The sequence below is a fragment of the Pongo abelii genome, chromosome 14, assembly GCF_028885655.2.
Source record: "Pongo abelii isolate AG06213 chromosome 14, NHGRI_mPonAbe1-v2.0_pri, whole genome shotgun sequence".
NCBI lineage: Eukaryota > Metazoa > Chordata > Mammalia > Primates > Hominidae > Pongo > Pongo abelii.
Genome location: NC_071999.2, coordinates 103,934,060 through 103,961,244, shown reverse-complemented (window position 1 = coordinate 103,961,244; position 27,185 = coordinate 103,934,060). Strand labels below are relative to the sequence as shown.

General features: G+C 42.7%; 1 long non-coding RNA gene and 1 pseudogene across 1 annotated transcript in view; both read right to left on the bottom strand.

The window, feature by feature from the left end:
- Positions 1-21,831, bottom strand: part of LOC129049585 (uncharacterized) — a 34,599-nt gene extending 12,768 nt beyond the window's left edge. The window contains exons 1-2 of the long non-coding RNA XR_008512798.1: positions 21,676-21,831; positions 21,001-21,118 (exon numbers count right to left, since the gene is read on the bottom strand). This is a non-coding gene — a long non-coding RNA (uncharacterized LOC129049585). The remainder of the gene's footprint in view (positions 1-21,000; positions 21,119-21,675) is intronic.
- LOC100940324 (adenylate kinase 4, mitochondrial-like) lies at positions 18,663-20,107 on the bottom strand (annotated as a pseudogene).
- Positions 21,832-27,185: the final 5,354 nt, after the last annotated feature.

Here is a 27,185-nt window from a genome sequence, read left to right as displayed (position 1 = left end):
AGGAGCTAAGCTATGAGGATGCAAAGGCATAAGAATAATATAATGGACTTTGGCAACTCGGGGAGGGAGGTGAAGGATAAAAGACTACACATTGGGTACAGTGTACACTGCTCAGGTGACAGGTGCACCAAAATCTCAGAAATTACCACAAAAGAACTTATCCATGTAACAAAAAACCACCTGTTCCCCAAAACAATTGAAAAAAAAGTTGAACCCCCTCCCTCCCAAAGATGATATGGACTGTCTGAGGAAAGCTTGAGATTGAAGATGGAGAAAGAAAAATAAATGAAATTTCTTGCTGATTTCACATGGTGGGTCATGTAGAGGGACCACAAATGAGTTCCCTGCATTGCTGGTGAGAATACTTATTTTCACTTGGATTGTGCTGTTCCCTAATTCTGGGATACTCATTCCTCTTCTCTTTACTGAGTTAACTCTTATTCATACTTCATGTTTCAGTTAAATGTTATTACCTCACAAGAGGCTTCCCTGACTACTTGTTCTAAAGGATTTCCTCTATATTGTTTCCTAAGATTTTCTTTTATTCTTTAGAGCACTTACCTCTGTTGGTATTTATTTGTGCTTGTCTGTTATTTTCTACTGCAATGTAAATTCCACTAAATAAGAGGCCATTTCTGATTGGTTTATCAAAATATACCCAGCTCTTAGTCAGGTGCCTGATACAAAATTGAGACTTGGTAACTTTTTAGATGCCACAGTGTGATAGGGACCTGTTCTACATAATAAAATCTTAGAAATCTATTTACAGTAACATAGATTTCAGAATTTGATTGTCTTAAAATTCCTTGATCTCATCTTAGGACTGAATAATTTAAATACTAGGTTAGTGTTTGTGATAGTTAATACTGAGTGTCAATTTGATTGGATTGAAGGATACAAAGAATTGATCCTAGGTGTGTCTGTGAGGGTGTTGCCAAAGGAGAATAACATTTGAATCAATGGGCTGGGAAGGGCAGACCCATCCTTAATCTGGGTGGGTACTATCTAATCAGCTGCCAGTACAGCTAGAATATAAGCAGGCAGAAAAATGTGAAAAGACAGACTGGCCTAGCCTCCCAGTCTACATCTTTGTCCCATGCTGGGTCCTTCCTGCCCTCAAACATCAGACTCCTAGTTCTTCAATTTTGGAACTCGGACTGGCTCTCCTTGCTGCTCAGCCTGCAAATGACCTATTGTGGGACCTTGTGATCATGTGAGTTAATACTAATAAACTCCCCTTTATATAAATATCTATTTCATTAGTTCTGTCCCTCTAGAGAACCCTCTAGAGAACAGATTTTGGTACCAGGAGTGGTTCTAGAGGAACAGAATATTAAGGATGGAGTTCTTTCATTGGTTTCAGGGTTTCTGGAGTTGCCTGCTTAATATGATTAGACCCCCAAATGCTACGGACTTTACTTCTAATAGTATGGAGAACACTGATAGTCCTTGGCATGGACCATTTAGAGAGTTATGCAAAATATATGCATTTGACACTTTTGATTCATTGCTCATGAGAGGCAAGGAGTTTAGTAACTCTATACATTATACCTTTGACCATATGTGGAGAATCAAGGAACGTAATGAAGCTGGTTGTTTGCTCCTAAGTTCAGTGGACAAAGTGATAAAAGAAAATGATGAACTCAGGGATTCTGTCTCCCAGCTTGAGAAGCAGGTGGTGAACCTCAAATCTGCTAAGATTGCCCTGGGTGAGACTCTTATCTCCTGTAGAGAAAGAGCTGAAATCGTGGAAAAGCAGACACAAGTTCTTATCATGTGAGTGGCTGACCTGCAATGAAAGGTGCATATACAGCCTCACTAGGTGTCTAATGTTAAAGTGAGGGCATTGATTGGAAAAGAATGGGACCCTGCAACTTGGAATGGGGATGTATGGGAGGACCCTGATGAAACTGGGGACACTGAGTTTGTAAACTCTGATGAACCTTTTTTGTCAGAAGAAACAGCTTCCCCATTCCCAGTAGTGGCAACATCCCCTCCCTGACCCATGCTGCCATCAGGTTTTTCACCTTTGTCTGAGGAGATAAACCCTGCACTGCCTGAGGCAACAATGATGGCATCCCCTGAGGCAGTTGCCAGGCAAGGTAATGTTGACTCTCCTCAGTTGCCACCCCACACCCCTGTTTGCTTCTAGACCTATAACTAGACTCAAGTCCTGGCGTGTTCCTAGAGGCGAGGTTGAGAGTGTGGCCCATCAGGAGGTGCACTATATTTGAAAAGAATTCTGTGTTTTCTAATTTATATAAACAGAAATCTGGATAACAGGCATGGGAATGGATATTAAGGGTGTGGGATGGAAGGAACATAGAGTTGGCTCAGGTTGAATTTATTGATCTGGGCCCACAAGTAGGGACTCTGCATTTAGTGGTGCCAGCTCAGGGAGTTAAAAAATGTTCTAATAGTTTATTTGCTTAGTTAGTTGAACTATGGATTAAAAGATGGCCCACTGTGAGCAAGCTGGAAATGCCTGATCTCCCTTGGTTTAATGTAAAGGAAGGGATTTAAAGGCTTATGAAAATTAGGATGGTCAAGTGTATTAGTCATTTAGACCTACTCATCCCACCTCGGGGGCACCAGAAGATATACCCTTGACCAAAGCCATGTGAAATAGATTTGAGGGCAGTACCTGCGTCTTTGAAGAGCCCTGTAATTGCTCTTCTCTGTATGTCAGATCTAACAGAACCCCAGTCACTCAACTACAAAATTTAAATACAGTGTAAATAGGTGGATCCTGAGGTGGCAAATGGTGGCACTCAACCGTCAAAGGCAAGGTGGACATAACTATCAGAATGGACAGCAAAGTGGCAATCAGAAGAGTCTGACTTGTGTAGAACTCTGGCATTGGCAAATTAATCACGGCATTCCTAGAAATAAAGTTGATAGAAAGCCTACTGCATTCCTACTTAATTTATACAACCAGAAAACTTCTAGGTTAAATGGACAAAAGACTAATCTGAATGATAAAAACAGCTAATCACGGCCCCTCAATCAATTTCCAGACTTGAGCCAGTTTACAGACCCAGAATCCCTTGAATGAAGCGGGAGGCCAGGTCCCCTTGAGGAAGGACCCCACTACATTACTGACAATTTATGCAGCGAATCTTTCTCCCATCCTTCCCCAAGGAGACCTCCAGTTACCAATGCCTTTTACCAGGGTAACTGTGCATTGGGGAAAGGGAAATGATCAGACATTGTGGGGACTACTGGACACTGGCTCTGAGCTGACGTTGATTCCAGGGGACCCAAAATGGCATTGTGGTCCTCCAGTTAAAGTAGGGGCTTATGGAGGTCAGGTAATTAATGGAATTTTAGCTCAGGTCTGATTTACAGTGGGTACAGTGGGTCCCCAGACACATTCTGTGGTCATTTCCCTAGTACCAGATACATAATTGACATAGACATACTTAGCAGCTGGCAGAACCCCCACATTGGCTCCCTGACTGGTAGGGTGAAGGCTATTATGGTGAGAAAGGCCAAATGGAAGCCATTAGAGATGCCTCTACCTAGAAAAATAGTAAATCAAAAACAATATCGCAACCGTGGAGGGATTGCAGAGATTAGTGCCATCATCAACGACTTGAAAGGTGAAGGGGTGGTGATTCCCACCACATCACCATTCAACTCTCCCATTTGGCCTGTGTAGAAGACAGATGGATCTTGGAGAATGACAGTGGATTATCATAAACTTAAGCAAGTGGTGACTCCAATTGCAGCTTCTATACAAGATGTGGTTTCATTGCTTGAACAAATTAACACATCTCCTGCTACCTGGTATACAGTCACTGACTTGGTAAATGCCTTTTTCTCCATTCCTGTCCATAAGGCCCACCAGAAGCAATTTGTCTTCAGCTGGCAAGGCCAGCAATATACCTTCAGTGTCATACCTCAGGGGTATATCAACTCTCCGGCTTTGTGTCATAATCTTATTTGGAGAGACCATGATTGCTTTTTACTTCCAGAAGATATCACACTGGCCCATTACATTGATGACATTATGTGATTGGATCCAGTGAGCAAGCAACAGCAAACACACTGGACTTCTTGGTGAGACATTCGCATGCCAGAGGGTGGGAAATATGTTCGACTAAAACTCAGGGACCTTCTACCCTAGTAAAATTTCTAGGGGTCCAGTGGTGTGGGACCTGTCCAGGAAACAACCAAGAGGGAGGCACAATGCCTAGCGGGCCTATTTGAATTTTGGAGGCAACACATTGCTCTTTTGGGTGTGTTACTCACCCATTTATTGAGTGACCTGAAAGTCTGCCAGTTTTGAGTGGGGTCCAGAACAGGAAAAGGCTCTGCAATAGGTCCAGGCCACTGTGCATCTGCTCTGCCACTTGGGCCATATGACCCAGCAGATCCAATGGTGCTTGAGGTTTCAGTGGCAGATAGAGATGCTGTTTGGAGCCTTTGGCAGGGCCCCATAGGTGAATCACAACAGAGGCCTCTAGGATTTTGGCGCAAGGCCCTGCCATCTTCTGCAGATAATTACTCTCCTTTTGAGAGACAGCTCTTGGGCTGTTACTGGGCTTTCGTGGAAACTGAATACTTGACTACAGGTTATCAAGTCACCATGTGATCTGAACTGCCTATCATGAACTGGGTGCTTTCTGACCCATCTAGCCATAAAGTGGGTCATGCACAGTAGCATTCCATCATCAAATGGAAGTGGCATATACATGATTGGGTGTGAGCAGGTCTTGAACACACAAGTAAGTTACATGGGGAAGTGGCTCAAATGCCCATAGTCTCTACTCCTGTCACCCTTCCTTCTCTCCCCAAGCCTGCACCAATGGCCTCATGGGGACTTCCCTATGATCAGTTGACAGGAAGAGAAGACTGGGATCTGGTTCACAGATAGCTCTGCACGATATGCAGGTACCACCTGAAAGTGGACCGCTGTAGTACTAGAGCCCCTTTCCAGGACATCTCTGAAGGACAGCGGTGAAGGGAACTCTTCCCAGTGGGCATAACTTTGAGCAGTGCTCCTGGTTGTGCACTCTGCATGGAAGGAGAAATGTCCAGATGTGTGATTATATACTGATTCACGGGCTGTAGCCAATGGTTTGGCTGGATGGTCAGGGACTTGGAAGAAGCATGATTGGAGAATTGGTGACAGAGAAATTTGGGGAAGAGGTATGTGGATGGACCTCTCTGAATGGTCGAAAACTGTGAAGGTATTTGTATCCCATATGAATGTTCACCAATGAGTGACCTCCGCAGAGGAGGATTTTAATAATCAAGTGGATAGGAAGACCCGTTCTGTGGACACCACTCAGCCTCTTTCCCCAGCCACCCCGTCATTGACCATGGTGACAGGGATGGAGGTTACACATGGGCTCAGCAACATGGACTTCCACTCACCAAGGCTGACTTGGCTATGGCCACTGCTTAGTGTGCAATTTGCCAGCAGCAGTGACCAATACTTGCCCTCAATATGACACCATTCCTTGGGGTGATCAGCCAGCTACCTGATGGCAGGTTGATTATACTAGACTTCTTCCACCATGGAAAGGGCAGAGGTTTGTCCTCACTGGGCTAGAGGTTTGCATATCCTGCACACAATGCTTCTGCCAAGACTACCATCTGTGGACTCACAGAATGCCTTATCCACCGTCATGGTATTCCACACAGCATTGCCTCTGACCAAGGCACTCACTTTCCAGCTAAAAAATTGCTGCGTTGGGCTCATTCTCATGAAATTCACTGGTCTTACCATGTTCCCCATCGTTCTGAAGCAGCTGTATTAATAGAATGGTGGAATGGCCTTTTGCAGTCACAATTACAGTGCCAACTAGGTGACAATTCTTTGCAGGGCTGGGGCAAAGTTCTCCAGAAGGCCATGTATGCTCTGAATCAGTGTCCAATATATGGTACTGTTTCATGGGTCCTGAAATCAAGGGTGGAAGTGGAAGGGGCACCACTCACCATCACCCCTAATGATCCATTAGCAAAATTTTTGCTTCCTGTTCCCATAACATTATGTTCTACTGGCCTAGAGGCCTTGGTTCCAGAGGGAGAAATGCTGCCACCAGGAGACACAACAATGATTCTATTAAACTGGAAGTTAAGATTGCAACTTAGACACTTTGGGCTCCTCCTACCTTTAAGTCAACAGGCTAAGAAGGGAGTTACAGTGTTGGCTGGGGTGATTGACCTGGACTATCAAGATGAAATTAGCCTACTACTCCACAATGGAGGTAAGGAAGAGTAGGCATGGAATATAGGAGATCCATTAGGGCGTTTCTTAGTACTACCATGCCCGGTAATTAAGGTCAATGGGAAACTACAACAGCCTAATCCAGACAGGACTACAAATGACCCAAACCCTTCAGGAACGAAGGTATGGGTCACTCCACCAGGAAAAAACCATGACCTACTGAGGTGCTTGTTGAAGGCAAAGGGAAAATAGAATGGGCAGTAGAAGAAGGTAGTCATCACTATGACGACATGATGACAGAAACGAGGCCTGTCGTTGTTATGAGTATTTCCTCCTTCTTTTGTAAAAAACATGTTTGTGCATGTACACACTTGTACAAAGAAAATATATTTATTTTATTTCATTTTCCTTTATTATGTGACATTAGATTTATTGACTTCACATCAGCATTTAAAAATTGTTAACTTCATGTAATGACATTTGGGTTGGGGATTGGTGGGTTTCTGGTTGTATGAAGAATAGTTGTATTATCTTAGGTGTAATTATGTTCTTATTATTGTCTTTATTTGAAGATTATGTATAATCTAAGGAGATGTGTGTGTGTTCAAGTTGACAAGGGGTGGATGTGTGATGGTTGATACTGAGTGTCAACTTGATTGGATTGAAGAATATGAAGTATTGTTCCTGGGTGTGTCTGTGAGAGTGTCGCCAAAGGAGATTAACATTTGAGTCAGTGGCATGGAAAAGACAGACCTACCCTTAATCTAGGTGGGCACAATCTAATCAGCTGCCACCACAGCTAGAATATAAGCAGGCAGAAAAATGTGAAAAGAGAGACTGGCCTAGCATCCTAGCCTATATGTGTCTCCCGTGCTGGATGCTTCCTGCCCTCGAACATCAGACTCCTAGTTTTTCAGTTTTGGAACTCGGACTGACTCTCCTTGCTCCTCAGCCTGCAGGTGGCCTATTGGGGGACCTTGTGATTGTGTGAGTTAATACTTAATAAACTCCCCTTTATATATGTATATCTATTCCATTAATTCTGTCCCTCTAGGGAACCCTGACTAATACTGTATTCTTCTGTCCATTTATTCAGTTTTTTTTTTCACCCTGGGCCTCCTTTCTTTTGCAAAGGTGCCACTTCCATAATGTTTGGTTATCTTAGCCTTTCTACATTGCTAAATTAAGGATCACATTCACCTTTGACCCCAGGACTACCTGTCCCCTGGATGGTGCCTGCTGTGTGGCTTTTTGATGAAACCTGCAGTAAACTGCAAGCAGAACAAATGGCTTCTGCCCATCAACTCTGATGGCTAGTGCTTCTTTTATTAAATATCTTGTCTCCCAGATCCTCGATCTTACCTTCCAGACAGTGTGTTCTAGATTAGTTCTGTTTACCTGGGCTTATTTTCCCGACCCTTTTAGCCAACTCTGTCCCATGGCAAACCACATCCTCTCTACTGAATCATGCTGAAGTTTCTCCCCCACTATCTTTTCCAGCTATGAGCTATTTCTTGCTCCCCTATCATAGCCAAAACTTCTTGAAAGAGATCTCTTTATTCATTTCCCAATGCCTTCCCCATTCACTCCATCTAGCTTTTCACTTACTTTATTTTACAAACACAATCTCCAGTTTTTTACATCCTATGGGGAATTTTCAGTCATCACCACATAGTCAGCAACGTTTGTTGCTGTTTATTGCATCTTCCTTTAGAGACATGTTTTTCTTCTTAATTTCCATGTTAAAACCTCTTCATGTTTCCTTCTGCTTCTAAAGCCTGTCCTTCTTAGTATCTTTCACTTACTTTATTGTAACTGCACTATAAATATTGCTGTTAAGACCATTTTCTTCAGTCTATAATGTCTTTCTAGGTGACATCATCTGCAGCCAAGAATTAAATAACCTTTAACATACCTATGAAATCTAAATTTCTATCTCTAAATCCAGATCCATATATCCAACTGCTTGCAGACATCTACCATTAATATCTTACCATCAACTCAAATTGAAAATGCCCAAAACCAAGCTCATAATCTTTCTCTAAAATGTATCCCTCCTCCAGTGTTCTTCTGAGAGAATCCCCTATTGTGTATTCAGGGATGTTGCTGAGAACCTGTAAGATATCCATGCTGCTTGATCTTGAATCTGTTCCCAGTCCATTGGTAAGTTAGTTTTTCTCCTAGTTGTCTTTCAAATACACCTATACTTCTCCATCTGCACATTTCAAGCTATTGTAATACCTTGCTGACACAGCTGCCTAATTGATCTCCTCACTATTCTATCACTACTCCACACTGCAGTAGAGGTAATCTTTCAAAAAGGCAATTGCTTTAATGGAATACCTGTGCTTAAATAAAGTCACATGTCAATGGTATTCCATCAGTATCCTTTATATAATATCTAGGTTCAAACTTCCCAGTATTTTTTACATGTTAGCACACATAGAAAATGAAAATATGTGTATGATTTCACAAGAAAATGAATAAGGTTGTGTATGTTCAGAGGCAACCAGCCTGGGGGCTTATGCTGCCTCCAAAGATGATGGAATCTATGGTGACAGTTCACCTATAATGCAGCCATGGTCATAAGCATGCCTCACTGCACAGCTGGGAAGCTCCAAACTAGAAGGTCCTGAATGACAGGGACTCAGTCTCCCAGCCTCATCTTCTCATGCTTAGTCCTCCAGTCTCTCTAGTATTTCTTGGATGTTTACACCACTTTCCTGGGATGTGCTGCCTATGCAGGTGCTCTTTGAAATGCTCTCCTCCATTTCACCTGGATAACTCATACTGAACCCTCAAATTTCTGTTCAAATATAATTACTTGGAAACTGCACCCCACCACCAACTTCCCCACATGATCAGAATCCCTTTCTTACTGTTTCAAATCTCACTCTACTTTTAAAAGCTTAACGTAACATAAAATTTTACATAAAATTCACCACATTAAAGTGTACAATTCAGTGGATTTTTGTATTAAAAAAGTTGTGCAAACATCACCACTATTTAACTCCGCAATATTATTTCACCTAATGGAAATCCTGTACCTATTAACAGTCACTCCCAATTCCCCATCTCCCCACTTCCTGGCAACCACTAGTCTACTTTCTATCTCTATGGTGTTGCCTATTCTGAACATAAGTGGAATAAAAAATATGTGGGCTTTTTTGTTTGGCTTCTTTCACTTAGTATATAATGTTTTCAACGTTTACCTATGTTATAACATGAGTCAGTACTTCATTTTTATGGTCAAATAACATTCTATTGCATGGATGTACATTTTGTTGATCTAGTCATTGGTTGATAGACATCTGGGTTGTTTTCACCTTTTGGCTATTGTGAATAGTGCTGTTCATGTACAAATTTTGTTTAAATAATTTTGTTTTAATGCTTTTGGGGATATGCCTAGCAATGCATTTGCTGGATCATATGGTAACTCTATGTTTAACATTTTGAGTTACTTCCAAACCATTTCCCATCACAGCTGTACTATTTTACATTTCCACTACCAGTGTATAAACTTTCCAACTTCTCCACAGATTTTCTTTTCTCTGTGATGGTTGATTTTATGTGTCAACTTGACTGGGCTAAGGGATGCCCAGATAGCTGGTAAATATTTTTAGGTTTTTCTGTGATGGCATTTCTGGAAGAGATTAACATTTGAATCAGTAGACTGAGTGAGTAAAGAAGATCACCCCCACTAATGTGGTTAAGCATTAACCAGTCTGTTGAGGTTATGAATGGAACAAAAAGGCAGAGGAAGGGTAAATTTGCGGTCTCTTTCTTTTCATGAGCCAGAACATCCATCTTCTTCTGTCCTTGGACATTAGAACTTCTAGTTCTCCAGCCTTGGGACTCTGGGACTTACACCACTTCCCCTGCAGCCCCCCTGCAGCCTTGTAAGTCTGGAACTTACACCCCTGGCCCACCCACCTTGTTCTGAGGCCTTTGGCCTCAGACTGAATTACCCCACCAGTTTTTCTGGCTCTCTAGCTTATAGATGGCAGATCATAGAATTTCTTGGCTTCCATAATCATGCAGAATCCCATAATAAATCTCCTTTTATATATCTCTATATAGCCCATTGGTTTTGTTTCTCTGGAGAACCCTGACTCATACACTTTCCTTTAGTTCTTTAGACATGGTTTCCTTTAGCTCTTCTAAAAATAGCTGATTTGAAGTCTTTGTCTACCATGTCCCATTTCTGAGCTTCCTCAGGGAGTTTTTAAAAGAAACAATTTCTTTCCTCCCCCTTGTATATGAGGCATACTTTCTTGTTTCCTTGCATGTCTCTTAGTTTTTTTTGTTGTTGTTGAAAAATGGACATTTTAAATATTATGTATTAACTCTAGAAATCAGATTTTTCTACCTTCCCAAGTTCTTTTGTTGTTGCTACTTGTTATAGTAGTAGGCATGTGTTCGGTGACTTTTCTGAACTAATTTTGTAAAGCCTGTATTCATCATTTGTGGCCACTCACATCTCTATTCCCTTATTTTTGTGGTTAGCTAATGATTGAACAGATTTCCTTAAATGCCTGAAACAAGAAAATCTCCCAGGCTTTGCTGAAGGGGCCTGCGTATGTGTTGGAACAACCTTCAGTGCTCAGCCAGGCAGGTTACAACTCTACCTTAGCCTTCATTTCTTGAAAGAACCTCAAGGTCAGCCAGAGATAAGAACTTCATAACTTCTCAGGTCTTCCTGGAGCACACACACAGCGCTTTACATGCATGTGGACTTCTACATTCCTAGAAATATGTTGGAGATTTTCAAAGGTATTGTGAATATCTTATTCTTCAGTTTTTCCTTTTATTTATTTTGTTTAGTCTATTGTTTGCCTCAACTGCTATCTATCATCCCAGACAGTAGTGACATTAAAATAATTGTCTCTAAGTGTTTTTGGCAAATGCTGTATCTAATCCTGTACTACCTGTCTTCTGAAAGGAAGGAATAAACATTCCAATGTCTGCATAGATTTCCTCTTCTCTGTGATTGTTTAGCACTGTGTGTTCCAAGTTATGTTAAATAAAGGCAAGTCTTTCCAGGGGGGTGCTAAGGACCTACCACACAGGTCTGAATGAGGCTCTGAAAGAATTCTAGATACTTTCTGCTCTCTCTAGCCCTGGGAATGTGGACTATTATTTTCCAAGGCTTCTGATAAGCTTAGGAACAGGGGATGAACATACAGCAAGTTAAAACTGTCCCCAATTTTGCTATTCTTAGCAAGATTCAGCAATTTTTCTCAAATAAATGGTCACTGGGTTGCTGTAAGTCTTTGGTTAATTTCCAGAGTTCTGAAAAAAAAATTCCATTTTTTTTTCAATTTTTGAAAAAATAATTAATTGATAATGGTTGAAATCTTCAACAAAGGAGCTGAACAAACATACTGGGGAAAGAATAGTCTCTTCAATAAATGATGTGGGGGAAAACTGGATAGCCACATGCAAAATAATAAAATTTGGAACCTGATATACCATACACAAAAGTCAACTCAAAATGAATGAAGGGCTTAAACATAAGACCTGAAACTATAAAGCTTCTAGAAGAAAATTTAGGGAATAAGCTCCATCGCATTGATCTGGGCAATGATTTTTTTGGATATGATATAAAAGAACAGGCAACAAAAGCAAAAATAGACCAATAGGACCATATTAAACTAAAAAGCTTCTGCACAGCAAAGGAAACAATAAAGAAAATTAAAAGGCAACCTACGGAATGGGAGAAAATATTTGCAAACCATATATCTGAATGGGGATCAGTATCCAAAATATATAAGGAACACATACAACTCAACAGCAAAACAAACAAACAAAAAAACACAAATAACCCAGTTAAAACAGGCAAAGGACCTAAATAGATGTGTTTCTAAAGAAGGCATTCAAATGGCCAATAGATATATGAAAAAGTCCTCACCATCACCAATCATAAGGGAAATGCAAATCAAAATCGTAATGAGATACCATCTCACACCTATTAGGTTGTGTATTATCAAAAAGACAATAGATAAAAAGTGTTTGTGAGGATGTAGAGAGAAGGAAACCCTTTTATATTGTTGGTAGGAATGTAAGGTAGTGTAATCGTTACGGAAAACAGTATGGAGATTCCTCTAAATATTAAAAATAACACAGGGGCCGGGCATGGTGGCTCACGCCTGTAATCCCAGTACTTTGGGAGGCTGAGGCAGGTGGATCACAAGGCCAGGAGTTTGAGACCAGCCTGGCCAGCATGGCGACACCCCATCTCTACTAAAAGTACAAAAAATTAGCTGGGCATGGTGGTGCACGTCTATAGTCCCAGCTACTCGGCAGGCTGGGGCAGGAGAATTGTTTGAACCCAGCAGGTGGAGGTTGCAGTGAGCCGAGATTGCACCACTGCACTCCAGCCTAGGTGACACAGCGAGACTCTGTCTCAATAAATAAATAAATAAATAAATAAATAAAATAAAATAAAACTAACATATGATCTGGCAACCCTACTTCTGGGTCTATATTCAAAGGAAACAAAGCTGCTATCTCAAAGAGATATCTGCTCTCTCAGGTTCATTGCAACACTATTCACAATAGCCAAAATACGGAAACAGCCTGTGTCCATCAATGGATGAATGGATAAAATCATTATGGCACAGATTTACAACGGAATATTGTTCAGCTTTAAAAAAGGAGATGCTGCCATTTGTGACAGTGTGGATGACATTAAGTGAAATAAGTCAGACACAGAAAGACAAACGTTGCATGATATCATTTATATGTGGGATCTAAAATAGTCAAACTCAGAGAAACAGAGTAAGTAGAATGGTGTTTGTCAGAAATTGGGGTTTGGGAGAAATAGGGAGATGTTGGTCAAAAGGTACAAACTTTTAGCTATAAGACAAATAAGCTCTGGAGATCTAATATACAGCATTGTGACTATAGTTCATAGACTACAGTTAATAATAATGTACTGTGTACTTGAACTATGACAGTAGATCTTTAGTGTTCTCACCACACACCCACACAAAAAGCCTTCATCAGGTGATGAATATGTTAATTAGCTTGATTGTGAGAATCATTACAAAAGGTATATTTATATCAAAACACCATGTTTTACACCTTAAATATACACAATTTTTTATTTGTCAATCATACTTCAATAAGAAAAGTTAATTCTGACAGCTTTTTGCCAGTTTTTTTCATTGCTTTTATGGAGGGATGAAATGTTGAGGTCCTTACTCCATGGTTTTTGCTAACATCGCTGACTCTTATTCTACTTTTATTTTTTACTATAGCTCGTAGTAAAAAAATTAGGTAATAAGTTATTCATGTGACCAATTGGTTTTTGATTAATATTAGTTTTTCTCCTGAGAGTGTAGACTCCTTTAGGGGAGGGTCTTGTCTGTTTAGATTACTGTTGTATTCCTAGTTCTTAGCATAATGTCCAACACATAGAGTTTGATCAATATGTATATGTTGAATGAGTGAATAAGGAAATTAGATAGTTAATTACTGTGAGAACATGGTAATTACTCGGTGGGATCTAGCACAGAGCAGTGTTTAAATCCCAGCTCCATCACTTTGTGGGTGTATTATAATGTGACAACCTCTCAGTTTTCTTATCTGTAAGATGGGAAGAATAGTACAAATCATAGCTTTGGCTAACGTGTACTAAGGTATCATTATTTTTTAGGTCCTGTGCTAAGTCCTTGAAATGTATTATCATACTTCTCATAAAACATTTTAAGGTAGGTACTATTATTATCTGCAATTTATTTTAATTATTATTATTTTTTTTTAGAGACAGGGTCTCACTCTGTTGCCCAGGCTGGAGTACAGTGGTGTGGTCTTACTGCAGCCTTAAACTCCTGGGCTTAAGTAATCCTCCTGCCTCAGCCTCCCAAGTAGCTGGGACTACAGACATGCTACTATTCAACTGCTGAAGGACTATTCAGCTGGCCTGTTCATGGAGGCCAAGCGTGGGTTTCCAAATGGACTGCTGTTCCATTAGTGTCTTTACTTCTAGGGAACTTGGAGCAACGTTGGCACTCATCCCATGATGCCTGTTCTTGAATGTTAATGTAAGTGTGTGCATTTATTAAACATACTTGCGAGAATCAGGCCAGTATTTAATTTTAAAAATTAAACACACCACATGTGTGTTAATCTCCTTTTCTGACCCTGTTGTGTGGGGATGTCCGTTGCTGGCTCTTCCAATGGACAGATGAGAAAACTAGAGATGCAAAGACCACAGATAAGGACTTCACAAATAACAAAACATGGACCAGAGCAAACTCTAATTTGGAGACTTGCCCAGAGCTTTTGAAAATATTGGAAGCATTTGTAACCCAAAAGTCATGGGAATGAAAGAATTTAGAGTATTATCTGCATCTGAGATAAGATATTAAACCACTGTTTCCCAGAGTGGCTGGGTCTGAGATCTCTGTATTTGCTGTGTGAATACTTGCAGTAGGAATTGGAAAATAATTATGGAACAAACAATTTCTAAGTTATGTGAAGTTGAGGGATGTCTTCCGGGCAGCATTCCGCCTGAGAGCCTTCCCCTCCTGCCCAAACCTCCACTGGGACCTAGCAAAGCAGGAAGTGCCTGAGGGCGGCACCAGTGAAAGGAGAAGTTCAGTACATGGAGTTGTGTAAAAGCACAAAAACAGTGATTGGAAATGGGATTAGGCACTAGAGCCATTCGAGGTTCTCTGTATTTTCCAAATGGCTGTGACTCAGGGAAAGCGCTTGTTGGAGTGGGACAGAGAAAGGGGTCAGAAAAGATAAAACCAAAATGAGAAAAGGAAAGGATCTGGTTCAGAGACGGCAAAACTTACAGATATACCACTGAGGAGGGACTGACAGTGAAACCATTCTTACTATATCTGCATATCATGTGTGTAATGTTTTGAGTATGCATAGTCTTGTACATACAAACATGTACACATATATGTGCTTTATGTATGTTTACAAAAATAAGTTGACTGTAGAGTAAATCTGTACATAGTTCATTTATAATATTTTACATCTTCACAGTGCACCCATTCATTCATTTATTCATTCAGTCCTTAGGTGTTCCAGACACTCTGCTGGGCATTGGATGTACAAAGATCACACAACACAGTGCCTTCTGCAAATAATCGCACAGTCCATTGGAGGAAACAGTCATTTGAACAGTCAATTATAAAGCAATGATAGGGATATATGGAGGGCTTTGTGGAAACATGGATAATGGGCTCTGTTATGGGTTGAATTGTGTCCTCCTCTCAAAGTCACATGTTGAAATCCTAGCCCCCAGTACCCCAGAATGTCACCTTATTTGGAAATGGGGTTCTTCAAGATGTAATCAAGTTAAAATGAGGTCATTATGGTGGGCCCTTATCCAATATGGCTGATCTCCTTATAAAAAGGGGAATTTGGGGGACAGGCACACACTAAGGAGAACATGAGAAGATGAAAGGAGAGATGGGAGTGATGCTTCTACAAACCAGGAACTCTAAGGATCACCAGCACATCACAAAAGCTAGGTGAGGAGCTTAGAACAGATTCTTCTTCACAGCTCTCAGAAGGAAACAACCCTGCCAATAACCTTGACTTTGACCTTGTAACCTCCAGGACTGTGGGACAAAAATTTCTGTGGTTTAAGCCATCTAGTTTGAGGTGCTTTTTAATGGCAGCTTTAGGAAACTAATACTGGGTCTTAACTCAGCTTTGGGGAAAGGGAACAATGAAGGCTGCCAGGAGGAGATGACAGAGTGAACTGTAATAGACAGAGTTGATTGAATAGCAAGTTGCCAAGTGAAAGGGTTGGGGAAGGGTGTCAAGATGGCATTCCAGGTGGCTAGGGAGGCAATACGGGTGGTAAAGTATTGAGGTGAGAAGCAGCTGGTGAGTGAGGAATTTGGTGAGGTTTGAGAGTGGTCTCAAGTAGGAAGTAGGAAGAGGCAGGATATGCCAAGCACAGGACTGGGGTTGTGCACGAATGCACAAGGCCAACGAAGACAAGTTTCATGGAGAGGACACTTACATCCCACACTGGGAAGCCCCAGTGGAGCAACTAACCTCACGTTACTCTCCTGTTCCCAGTCACCACTGAGCTCTGGTGGTTGGACCAGTGACTTAGATCCACAAAATTGGTTGGTGCCTTGATGGGGAAAAGTCCTTGTTCAGCCATGAAAGAAGCACTGCATTTCTGGACTGCTCAAGTTCCATTCTTGGGTACTCACTGCTCTATCTGGGGTTTCCTTTCTTTCAGAGAAAGTGATTTCTTCCCCTTTATCATTAAGCAAAAACTCCAAGATGATGCTAATTATAAGAACATTTAAGCATCATTTAAGGTGACCACATCCTGATTCCGGGACTTTTGTGTCTGTATTTCCTCACAACAGGAATACTGCCAGTGAGGAGGCTTTCCTTTAGCCACTACACTTTACAAAATCTGGCTCAAAAGGTAAGAAGCTGTTCCTGTAAAGGCTGCCTGATGTTCCATGCTCTGTCCTCCTTACAAGATTCAGGGCACTTTTGTATAAAAGTTTCCATCTCTGGTAGACATTTCAAAAGACTCTTGTGAAAAGAATATCTGGAAGCATATAGCCAGAAATGCACAGTGATTTAATCTGATTAATTAAGAAGTTTTTTTATTTTAATGTCAACCCAACTTTTATATAATCTTTAAAAATTCTAGTGCTTCTGGATCAAAGGTGAGGTTATTCACTCCAGAGGGTGAATTTAAATTGAGGAGTATTTGTAACCTCTTTCTTTTAGGTTTATTTAAAATTAAGCCTAAAGTAAAATGTTAAACACTAAAATATAATGGTTTTTGAGCACCTAGCAGGAAGATGGCCATCTGCAAGTCAGGAAGAGAGCCCAGTAACTGAACTGGCTGGCACCGTGATCTTGGATTTCTCAGACTTTGGAACTGTAAGAAGATAAATTATTTTGTTTAAGTCACCCAGTCCATGGTGTTTTATTAAGGCAACCTGAGCTAACTATGACTGTGCCGTTAACTCAGATAAAGAATACCAAGGGGACAGTATTTGTTTGTTGTAGTTGTTTTATTTTATTTATTATTTATTTATTTTCTGTTTTGGGCATGTCAAGTGTGAGATGCTAATAAGGCAGACAGGAGGAGCTGTCCAGCAGGCACCTGGGTCTATTGAGTAGGAACAATGAAGGAGTCATCAGGTGAGGAGAGAGTTTAGGGAGTTCTTAGCACAGATGAAACAGAAGGCAAAGGAGTTGGGTGGTTGCCAAGGCAGGAATGTAGAACACATAAAAGAAGGCAGCCCAGAGAAGGACAGGGGAATCCAGACACCTACAGGCAGGAGAAACAGGAGGAACAGCCAGAGAGAGCTGCAGGAAAGAGGTGCTCTAGAGGCCACGGGGGAGGGAGTTTCAAGGCCATTTATCCATGGTGTCTTGTACTGCAGAGGGCTCAAGTAGGCTGAAGACCAAAGAATAAAGCACTGAGCTGGTAATTAGGAGATAATTATTTGGAGCCGTGCCAGTGAAGTACTGGTGGTGAAGTCAGGTTGCAGGGCATTGCAACATGCTTGGGATGAACAGAGAATGGGTATTGTCTTGGTCAGTTGTGGCTGCTGTAACAGAGTACCACGAACTGGGAGGCTCATAAACAACAGACATTTGTTTCTCACAGTACTGCTGGCTAGAAGTTCGAGATCAGGGTGCCAGCATGGTCAGGTTCTAGAAAAGGCCGTCTTTGGTGTTGTAGATGGCCGACTTCTCATTGTGTCTTCACAGGGTGAAAAGGGATTGAGAGAACTCTCTGGGGGCTCTTTTTTTTTTTCTTTTAACAAATGGTTTATTGATATGTTATAATGAATGACAAAATATTAGTATCTAATTCTAGACTTTATGGCCACCCCATAGGATGAATCTTTGGAACAGAAAAAAAATAAAGATTTTGTTTTCTCATAATCATAAAGCTGTTATACTCAGTCCAGGCACAGGTAGTACAACATTCTGCTCAACCCCACAGGCTCCATTCCCTTTACCACATATTTATAATATGTTTGAGTCACTCATAGGAGTGAAACACTGTCAGCATCAATAGTTAGCAGCACTTTCAAAATACATTTTATTGTCCTTAATAGAAACCTTAACTATTCAATTAGTCCAGTAATTCCAAATGGTCTTATTACTTCTATACATAAGATATGATCTTACAACAATTATGTAGCTAAATACTTAACTTCCCATGCTTTTTGAGGATTCCCAAAAGACTTTAGGGGGTTCCCAAGACTTTTAGGGTTTTTTTTTTCACAATAAAAGAAAGGAACAGTGTCAATCCATAGAGTCAGACCAGCAGTTTAATAAGATCCTCTTCATAGCTCAGTTCCCAGTGCATACAGAGATTCAATACAGCCCCATTGCTCTCAGTTCTTAGAATCTGAGAGGGATAAGAGCAATAACTATTGTTTAACAGCCTAAGAGTGAAAACAGATGTCAAAAAAAAAGAAAAAGCCAAATTCTTTCATCCCAGGGTGTCTGAAAAGGAGAGACTCTATGGAGTGTGGATATAGAAAAGAAGTTATTCCTACTGGAAAAAAATGAACTGTGGACACAGACACTCAAGACCAGAGAAACAACCACTATGAGTAAGTAGCTTCAATTTCACTGTTACCAGGAGGGCACACACCAGACAGCCTGGGACAAAGCCTGGGCTAGAGCCCTCAGGATTCACTCTCAGGCTTCCTGGTGCTGTGGTTCAACAGCCTTTGTGGGGATGGGGAGAACCAGAGACTACCACCATCACGTGTAAAAAATGTTACCACAGCAATAGCTGTCAAAAACCAGCTGGAGCTGAAGTTACACACCATTTGAAATCCACACTGTACTTGCTTTCTTGTGATGGGCTTGAGACATGTGCAGAGACACCTTAAACATGTGTAGGTGACCACCCTTTTGAAAGGCAGAGGAGGGCCTCTTCGTGAACTCTTTCTACTCATTTGTTTTCCTATCAGTTCACCATTTCAACTAGAAAAGATGCTGCAAGCTACCTCAGCTAGCTTCTAATTTGGACACAGCACCAATACTACACACACTATTGAATGAATGACCACATCTTCCTGGTTCTTCCATTGGGCAGGATCAATATGCTTCTTTGGACTGAATAGGTGTGGTCTCGTTTGGGAAAAGTGTGTAAACGTAGGGCCAGATTTTGTTCGTCTCCATTCCGGAAAATTGGTGGAGCACTCCTCGGCTCTTGTATAATTCAATGACTGGCTTTGGCACGTCTTTGTACTGTCTTAGCCTGGCAGCAACTGCTTCGGGTTTATCATCCTCCTGTTGGACTAATGGTTCACCAGTGACGTCATCAATACCCTGTACATGAGGTGGATTGAAGTCCAGGTTATATACCCTTCCGCTAGGAGGGTGAATCCAACGGCGGCTGAGACGATCTTTAAGTGTTTCAAATGGAATATTCAAACTGATCACTAGATCCACTTCACAGATTTTGTCCTGGGCTTCGGCTTGTCCTAATGTCCTAGGAAAACCATCAAGGAGCCAGTGCTGGCCACGCCTATTCTCCAACTCGGACATCATTAGGCGTGTGATCACATGATCTGGAACCAAAAGACTTTATATACTGCTTTGCCATCTCACCAGCTTCGGGGTTGGCCTTGATGTTCTCCCGCAAGAAGTGGCCGCTGGAGAGATGCTGGAGGCCAAAGTTCTGGGCGATCCTCTGGCACACGGTGCCCTTACCAGAGCCGGGCAGCCCGAGGATGACCGTGCGCAGGAGTTTGGAAGCCATTGCCTTCGCGAGGAGGGGGGCGGTCAAACGCGCAGCCCCGAGCGCGGCCCCGGAGGGAGCCCCGGAAACTTTGTTCCTCGGCCCCCTACCTCTGGCACCCTCCGCTCTCACTGGGACTCGCCGGCCGCCCCTACAGGGGGAAGGAGAGACTTTTAAGACAACCCCTCCCCTCAGCCCAGCGCCGGGACGGAGTCGCAGGCGGAGTCTCTGGGGGCTCTTGTATAAGGACATTGATCCCATTCGTGAGGATGACCTAATTACTTCCCAAAGGGCCTGCCTCCTAATACTGTCACAGTGAGATTAGGGTCTCAACATATGAATTTTGGGGTGACACAACTGTTTAGTCCATTGCAAGTATAGACTATGGTTTTATGATCTTTGCTTATGGAAAACGTAAGGGAGGTGGGACAGCAGCTTGAGGGAAGGCACACATGAGACAGTAATTTTCCCTTCTATCTTTCTCAAACTCCCTTTATGCTAAGGAGCCATAGACAGCTAAAGAAACAAAATTATACTTTCTTTTTATGCACATTAATCTCTTATTATTTTAGACTTTCAGGTGTCTGTTCGTTGCCCAACTAGGGCAAATTCCCTGCCCCTTTCCCTGTAGAGTTTCCACCTCTTTGGTTCATTCCTATTATCCTCCTAACAAGCACCATGCTTTAACTGAGTATCTCAACACTCAGAGCGAGGTCAGGGGCATGCATGTGTTTGTGAGTGTGAACATATGCGTGACTGTGTGTCTCTGAGTGTGAGAATATATGGGTGCTTGAATGTGCATACAAGTGTGTGAGTGACTGTGTGAATGTGTGTGCAAGCATTTGAATGAGTGTGTGTGTGTGTGTGTGTGTGTGTGGACAGGAAGTGAATGCACAATGTAATTCCAGGGACCTATATTCTAATAATTGGATCAAATGTTAATGTCAATTTTTTGTTAGGCATATTTTACCAAAATAAAACCAAAACCAAAGCTCCCCACAACAACAATTTTTGTGGCCACCCTTCTTCCAACCTCAGATCACAGTTAGAAGAAAAAATGCTGAAGGAAACATATTTTTTTCCCCTCCCACTGTACCTATCTCCCAGTAGCAGAGAGCTGCCTGGTATGCACGTGTGACTCTTTCCATCTTGGAGATTGGCAGTCCAAAGGGGGGTGATGGAGGCCTCTGTTTCAAATTGCTTAATAGTTGAAGCTAAAAGGCAATACGCATTAGAACATTTTTCCTGGAACATCAAAATAATGTGTTAATTTGGGAAAAAAGTGATTCATATGTGACCTTGTATAATATTTGACTTTTTAAATGCCACACATAGCATTTATCTGGTTTTTAGCCTTGCTGGAAAATGGCTGTATCCAGCAAAGATAAAAGACTTCCAGCTGGGATAACTATCCTATAATTAGTGATGCATTTTTTAAAAGGAAAACCAGAAATTATTGGAGACAGTTGATGTAAAAATCTGCACATTTCTAAAGTATGTGTGTTGCTAGCATGACAGGTTTAGCTGTATGGATGCAGCATTTTATACACATACACACACACTCACATACACACAGAACATACACACACACCAGTTCTTTTGCCAGGATATTTAAGGAAGTCAGTTTTCTTTCTATTGAATTTCAATAGAAGTCACTGGAAATCAAGGCTTAGTCTTGTGAATTTATGTCCACAATACATGACAATTTTATCATACTGGTGTGATATGATGGGACAAATAGTAAGATTTCTCCCCTAAGAGACTAAGATACCTTTGTCGTCTCTCAGCACAGGAAGCTGAAGCCACCCCCTACTTCATCAGGGCGATTTAGTCTCTCCTTCCTCAGTGCTTCCAGAACGTTCAGCTCACATATGCCTAGCTGCATTTTCCATGTTGTTCCCCCCATTAGACTATGGGCAGACACATTGGTAGCACAGCTGGACAGTGGTTCTCAAATGTGGCTGACATCACAATTGCTTTGGGAGCTTTAAAAAATACTTAGAAGCTTGATGTGGTGGCTCATGCCTATGATCCCAGCATTTTGGGAGGATGAGGTGGGAGAATTGCTTGAGTCCAGGAGTTTGTGACCAGCTTGGGCAACATAGGGAGACCCTGTTTCAATTGGGAAAAAAAAAAATTAGCCGAGTGTGGTGGCATGTGCCTGTGGTCCCAGCTACTTGAGAGGCTGAAGTGGGAGGATAGCCTGAGCCTGGGAGGTCGAGGCTGCAATAAGTCATGATTGTGCCACTGCACTGCAGCCTGGATGACAGTGTCTCAAAGAAAAAAAAAAAGTGAGACCCTGTCTCAAAAAAAAAAAATTGATAAATGGGTCCCTGTGTCAATTCTGGTCCTCTAAGAATCAGGTGCCAAAACAGAATTAGACAGGTAAGAGATTGATTGCGGGAAATCCCTGGAAAAGATGAAGGGGAAAGAGTGGGAGCAGGCAGGGAGAGCCATCAGACCCCGAGGCAAGTGTGACCCCTGTGAACAGAGAGGGGAGAAAGAGGAGGGTTGGGTCAGCTGATCCTCAGACTGTAGCACACTTCTGAGAAAGTTCAGGCTGGGATGGTGGGAAGTCCCCAAGCAAAAACTGCCTGTCAGAGGATTTGTGTATGTGCGGGAGTGAGCCAGAACTCATATTCCACCATGCTAAGTCATTGGCGGGGAGCTGTGTGTGAGCCATTGAGTGACCAGCTGAACACTGTCCTAGTTTCCCTGGGACTGAAGGGGCTACCAGGCTCTGGGACTTTGATTTTTAAAACTGGGACTCTCTGAGGAAACCGGGACAAGTTGGTTTCCTCAGCACAAATGCAAGATGGGACCAAAAGGGTGGCATCTGGCGCCACTAGACCACTGTGATAATTCTTCCCCGGCAGGTTCTTTTGAAGGAGAGCTGAGTGCCACCCTTCAGTGCTGCCACTGCCCATGTGACACCAACCAGTTCTCCAACTCTCTGGACTCTAGTGGGAGTCCAACAATTAAATTAAATTCTCAACTATCTACCTGGAGTTAGCATAAGATTCCACATGTTGAAGGGCTCAGTCCCATGAGACTGCTGCACTTCAGATGCCAGCTGCCCATGGGGTCCCCAGGCAACCCATGCTTCTGCCCAGCCAACTCTAAATTTTAGGGTTCCCCTGCTTAGGAAGCCATCCTCACAGGGTTAACAAGAATTCTGGACAGAAATATATTTATAATTAAGCATTAATTAGGCTGTGCTTTGACCCACTTCCTTGTAACCAAAGTCACGTAACACTAGATACTGACCGTTTGTATGCCTGCTGCTTCTGTAGACAGGATTTCTAATGTTAAAATCATAAGACTTTTAAGAATTGCTTAAACAGAATCATAGGATCATGAGGATTTTGTTTAAGAATTGCTTAAGCCGACCCTGAATTCCACTGGAACAGTTGACGCCAACCAGTTGGAAGACCCCCTCAGAGGAACTGAATCAGCATGAGAATCTATATTCTTCACCTGCCTGTCTCATGACTTCACCTGCACTCAATCAACCATCACCACACTCCAGCCCACTCCAAAACCCTTAAAAACCTTAGCCTCAATCTCCCTGGGGAGACATATTTGAGGTTTCCTCCCATCTCCTTGCTTGGCGGCCCTATGATTAAACCTCTTTCTCTGCTGCAACCTGGTGTCTTGGAGTATTGACCTGCCATGCACATCAGGCAATGAACTTATTATGGTTACACTTACCACTCCTTCTTCAGGTTCCGTGATTCACTAGAATGACTCAGTGTTGCTGGTGGTGAATCCGTACAGGTCTGCAGTAACCTCAATTCTTGCCTCCTCAGAAGAAAGAATTCGACTAAGGGTCATAAGGCAGAGTGAGAGACCAAGGCGGGTTTTAGAGCAGGAGTGAAAGTTTATTAAAAAGCTTTAGAGCAGGAATGAAAGGGAGTGAAGTACACTTGGAAGAGGGTCAGGCAGGTGACTTGAGGGGTCAAGTGCACAGTTTGACCTTTGACTTGGGGTCTTATACATTGGCATGCTTCTGGGGTTGTGTCTCTTCTCCCCTGATTCTTCCCTTGGGGTGGGCTGTCCTTATGCACAGTGGCCTGCTAGTGCTTGGAAGAAGCTGTATGTGCAGTGTGCTTACTGAAGTTATATCCATGCTCACTTGAGGCATTCTTCCCTTACTGACATAAGAGTTAAGAAGAAATCACTTAGAAAGATAGTGTGGGTATGGGAGTCCTCGGTAGGGATTGTCTTTTTAATGCAAAGCAGCTCCAAATCATTTTCTAACAAAGAGCAGCCTGTAAAGTTGAGCTGTAGACATACGCAAGCCATCTGGGAGCTTGCATGGGTGAATGCCTGCAAGAACTAGGGACTAGACATGTTCAAGATGGTGGCTCCATCCTCCTTTCTCTGCCAGCCATGTGTACAGTAAGGAAGATGGCCTGGCCAAGGGGAAAGTTCATTTGCATAAGATTAGGGTGGGGTGACCGGCCTTCCCCACATGCTATGTAAACATCATAACTGATTGAACTAATCTGTGAACCCTACGTAAATCAGAAACTGCCTCCTCAAGGTGGACCGTAAGATCCATCTCACCCACCATCAGTGGTCTTTCCTCTCGGGAGTCCCCTCTCTCTCATTAGAGAGAGAGAGCTGTTTTTCTTTCTCTTTCTTCTGCCTACTAAACCTCCGCTCCTAAACTCCTCATGTGTGTCCAAGTCCTAACTTTTCCTGATGACGAACCCTGGGCATATACCCCAATGTAGCTGCTTTATTACTAGTCTAACATTCCTAGAGGAAGGTCATATACCAGTTAAACTTCACTATTTTGCTACTTAGTGTGCATGTTTGAGTCTACTCACCCAGCTCCTGAGATCTTATTGGGAAACTGCTGATCATGAGTTTCAGGTTTTTTCTATCTATTGAGAGACTGCCTTTCCTTGGCAATGGCTGTGACCAATTATTATTTTAGAAAAACTTTGTAACAACCATCTGACTATCACCTGATGGTTGCCTGACGTTCCTGATTGCAGGGAAGAAGGAGCCCTCCCCTGCCCTGCTCATGCCTGACTAGCTACCTGCTGTAACAAAGGGACTCAGAAAAGTGCTGTACTTATGGTTCCAGCTTTATTGTCAAGGATTCCACTCAGGGACAGCCCATGGAAGAGGCACAGAGGGCATGGTATTGGTGCGGGGAGGAGCGTGCAGAGCTTCCATGCCTTGTGGGGGATGGAATGGGACACCCCCCTCCCAGGACTGCTGCGTTCACCAGCCTGGAAACCCTCCAAATCTCATTCTTCAAGAGTTTTTATTGAGCTCTGTCTCCAGCTTCCCTCCCCTCACCTCCCTGGAGGCCTGGGTTGGGTGCTGGGGGTGAGGCTGAAAGTTCCACCCCCTAATCATTTGTTTGCTCCTTCTGGTGACCAGCTACACCCTGAATTCCTCTAGGGGCCCCACCTGAGCCACTTATTAACATCAACTCAGGTGTCGTCTACAGGGGTTCCAAAGAAGACACTCCTCTCACGGCATTTCCAAGAGTCTTAGGAATTTGGGCCAGAAACTGGGAATGAAAAGCAAATATATATTTGTATTACACCACAGCCAACCACATGGTCTGTTTGAAATGACTGGGAGAGGGGCCCAGGCATCTACGTTTTTTAAAAAACCACCCTTAACCCAGCACTTTGGGAGGCCGCGGTGGGTGAATCATTTGAGGTTAGGAGTTCAAGAGCAGCCTGACCAACATGGTGAAACCATCTCTACTAACAATACAAAAATTAGCTGGGCATGGTGGTGGGCACCTCTAGTCCTAGCTACTGGGGAGGCTGAGGCAGGAGAATTGCTTGAACTTGGGAGGCGGAGGTTGCAGTGAGCCGAGATTGTGCCATTGCCCTTCAGTCTGGGTGACACAGCGAGACTCTGTTTCAAAAAAAACAAAACATCCTTAAAAGAGCTGAGAACTGGCCGGTGTTGAGAAACACTAGAAGACAGTCTTTAAATTTAATTTGGTGAATGAAGACAAGGAAGGAAGAGAGGCTGGTACAGTTGTGAGGGAGCCTGCTTGGGAAAAGCCTGAGGGAGTGGGCTGGGGCTGGGTCCCGAGGAGTGGGTGGAATCTCTGGACCCTGTGCTGAGTGCTGAAGGCCTGCAGCTGGGGAGGAGGCTGATGCCTGCAGCCAGGGTCCTGTCAGCCTGGGCGGGGCAGACGGCTGTCTGTAGCCTCAGTGCAAACGATGATAAACGATGAAGAGCCAGACACCAAGTGGTTGGATCTTTATTCCACACACTAAGTCCTTGGTGCAGGAGAGGCCGATCTTGGCAGATGGACCCAGGCTTTATAATTACATGAGCAAAGGAGTGGAAGGCACATCCGTCCTCCTCTGTTGCCCATGGAGTTCACATTTAAACTTCACACTCCAGGAGATTCCCATGACATTGAAAGCCAAATAGAAGGGAAAATATAGAAAAACTTCACCAGGGGAGATTCAGTTCCACAGACAATACATACATTCTTTTAATCTATTATTATTATTTTTTAAAGATGTAGATCTCATTTTGTTTCCCAGGCTGGTCTTGAATTCCTGGGCTCAAGTGATCCTCCTGCCTCAGCCTCCCAAAGTGCTGGAATTACAGGCATGAGCCACCGCCCAGCCATACAATACACACATCCTTTTAGTCTCCCTTTTTCCTTTGTATTAGTTTACTGGGCTATGGTAACAAAATACTTCAAACTAGGGGCTTAAACAACACTTATTGACTCACAGTTCTAGAGGCTAAAAGTCCGAGATCAAGATGTCAGCAGGGGTGGCTCCTTGTGAGGCTGGGAAGGAAGAATCTGTTCCAGGACCCTCTTCCTTGGCCTTAGGTGGCTGTCGTCTCTCTGTGTCTTCACATCATCTTCCCTCTATGCATATTTATTTTATTTTATTTTTTCATTTTTAATTGTATTATTTTTGAGGTGACATTTTGCTCTGTTGCCCACGCTGGAGTGCAGTGGCGGTCAGGGCTCACTGTATCCTCAACCCCCCAGGCTCAAGCAATCCTCCCACCTCAGCCTCCTGAGTGGCTGGGACTACAGGTGTGCGCCACCACTCCAGGCTGATTTTTTTTTTTTTTAGTAGAGATGGGGGTCTCACTATGTTGTCCAGGCTGGTCTTGAACTCTTGGGGTCAAGCGATCCTCCCACCTGAGCCTCTCAAAGTGCTGGGATTACAGGCATGAGCCACTGTGCCCAGCCCTTTGATGCATGTTTCTGTGTTTGAATTTCTCTTTTTAGAATATCATACTGGATTAGGGCCCACCCTTATC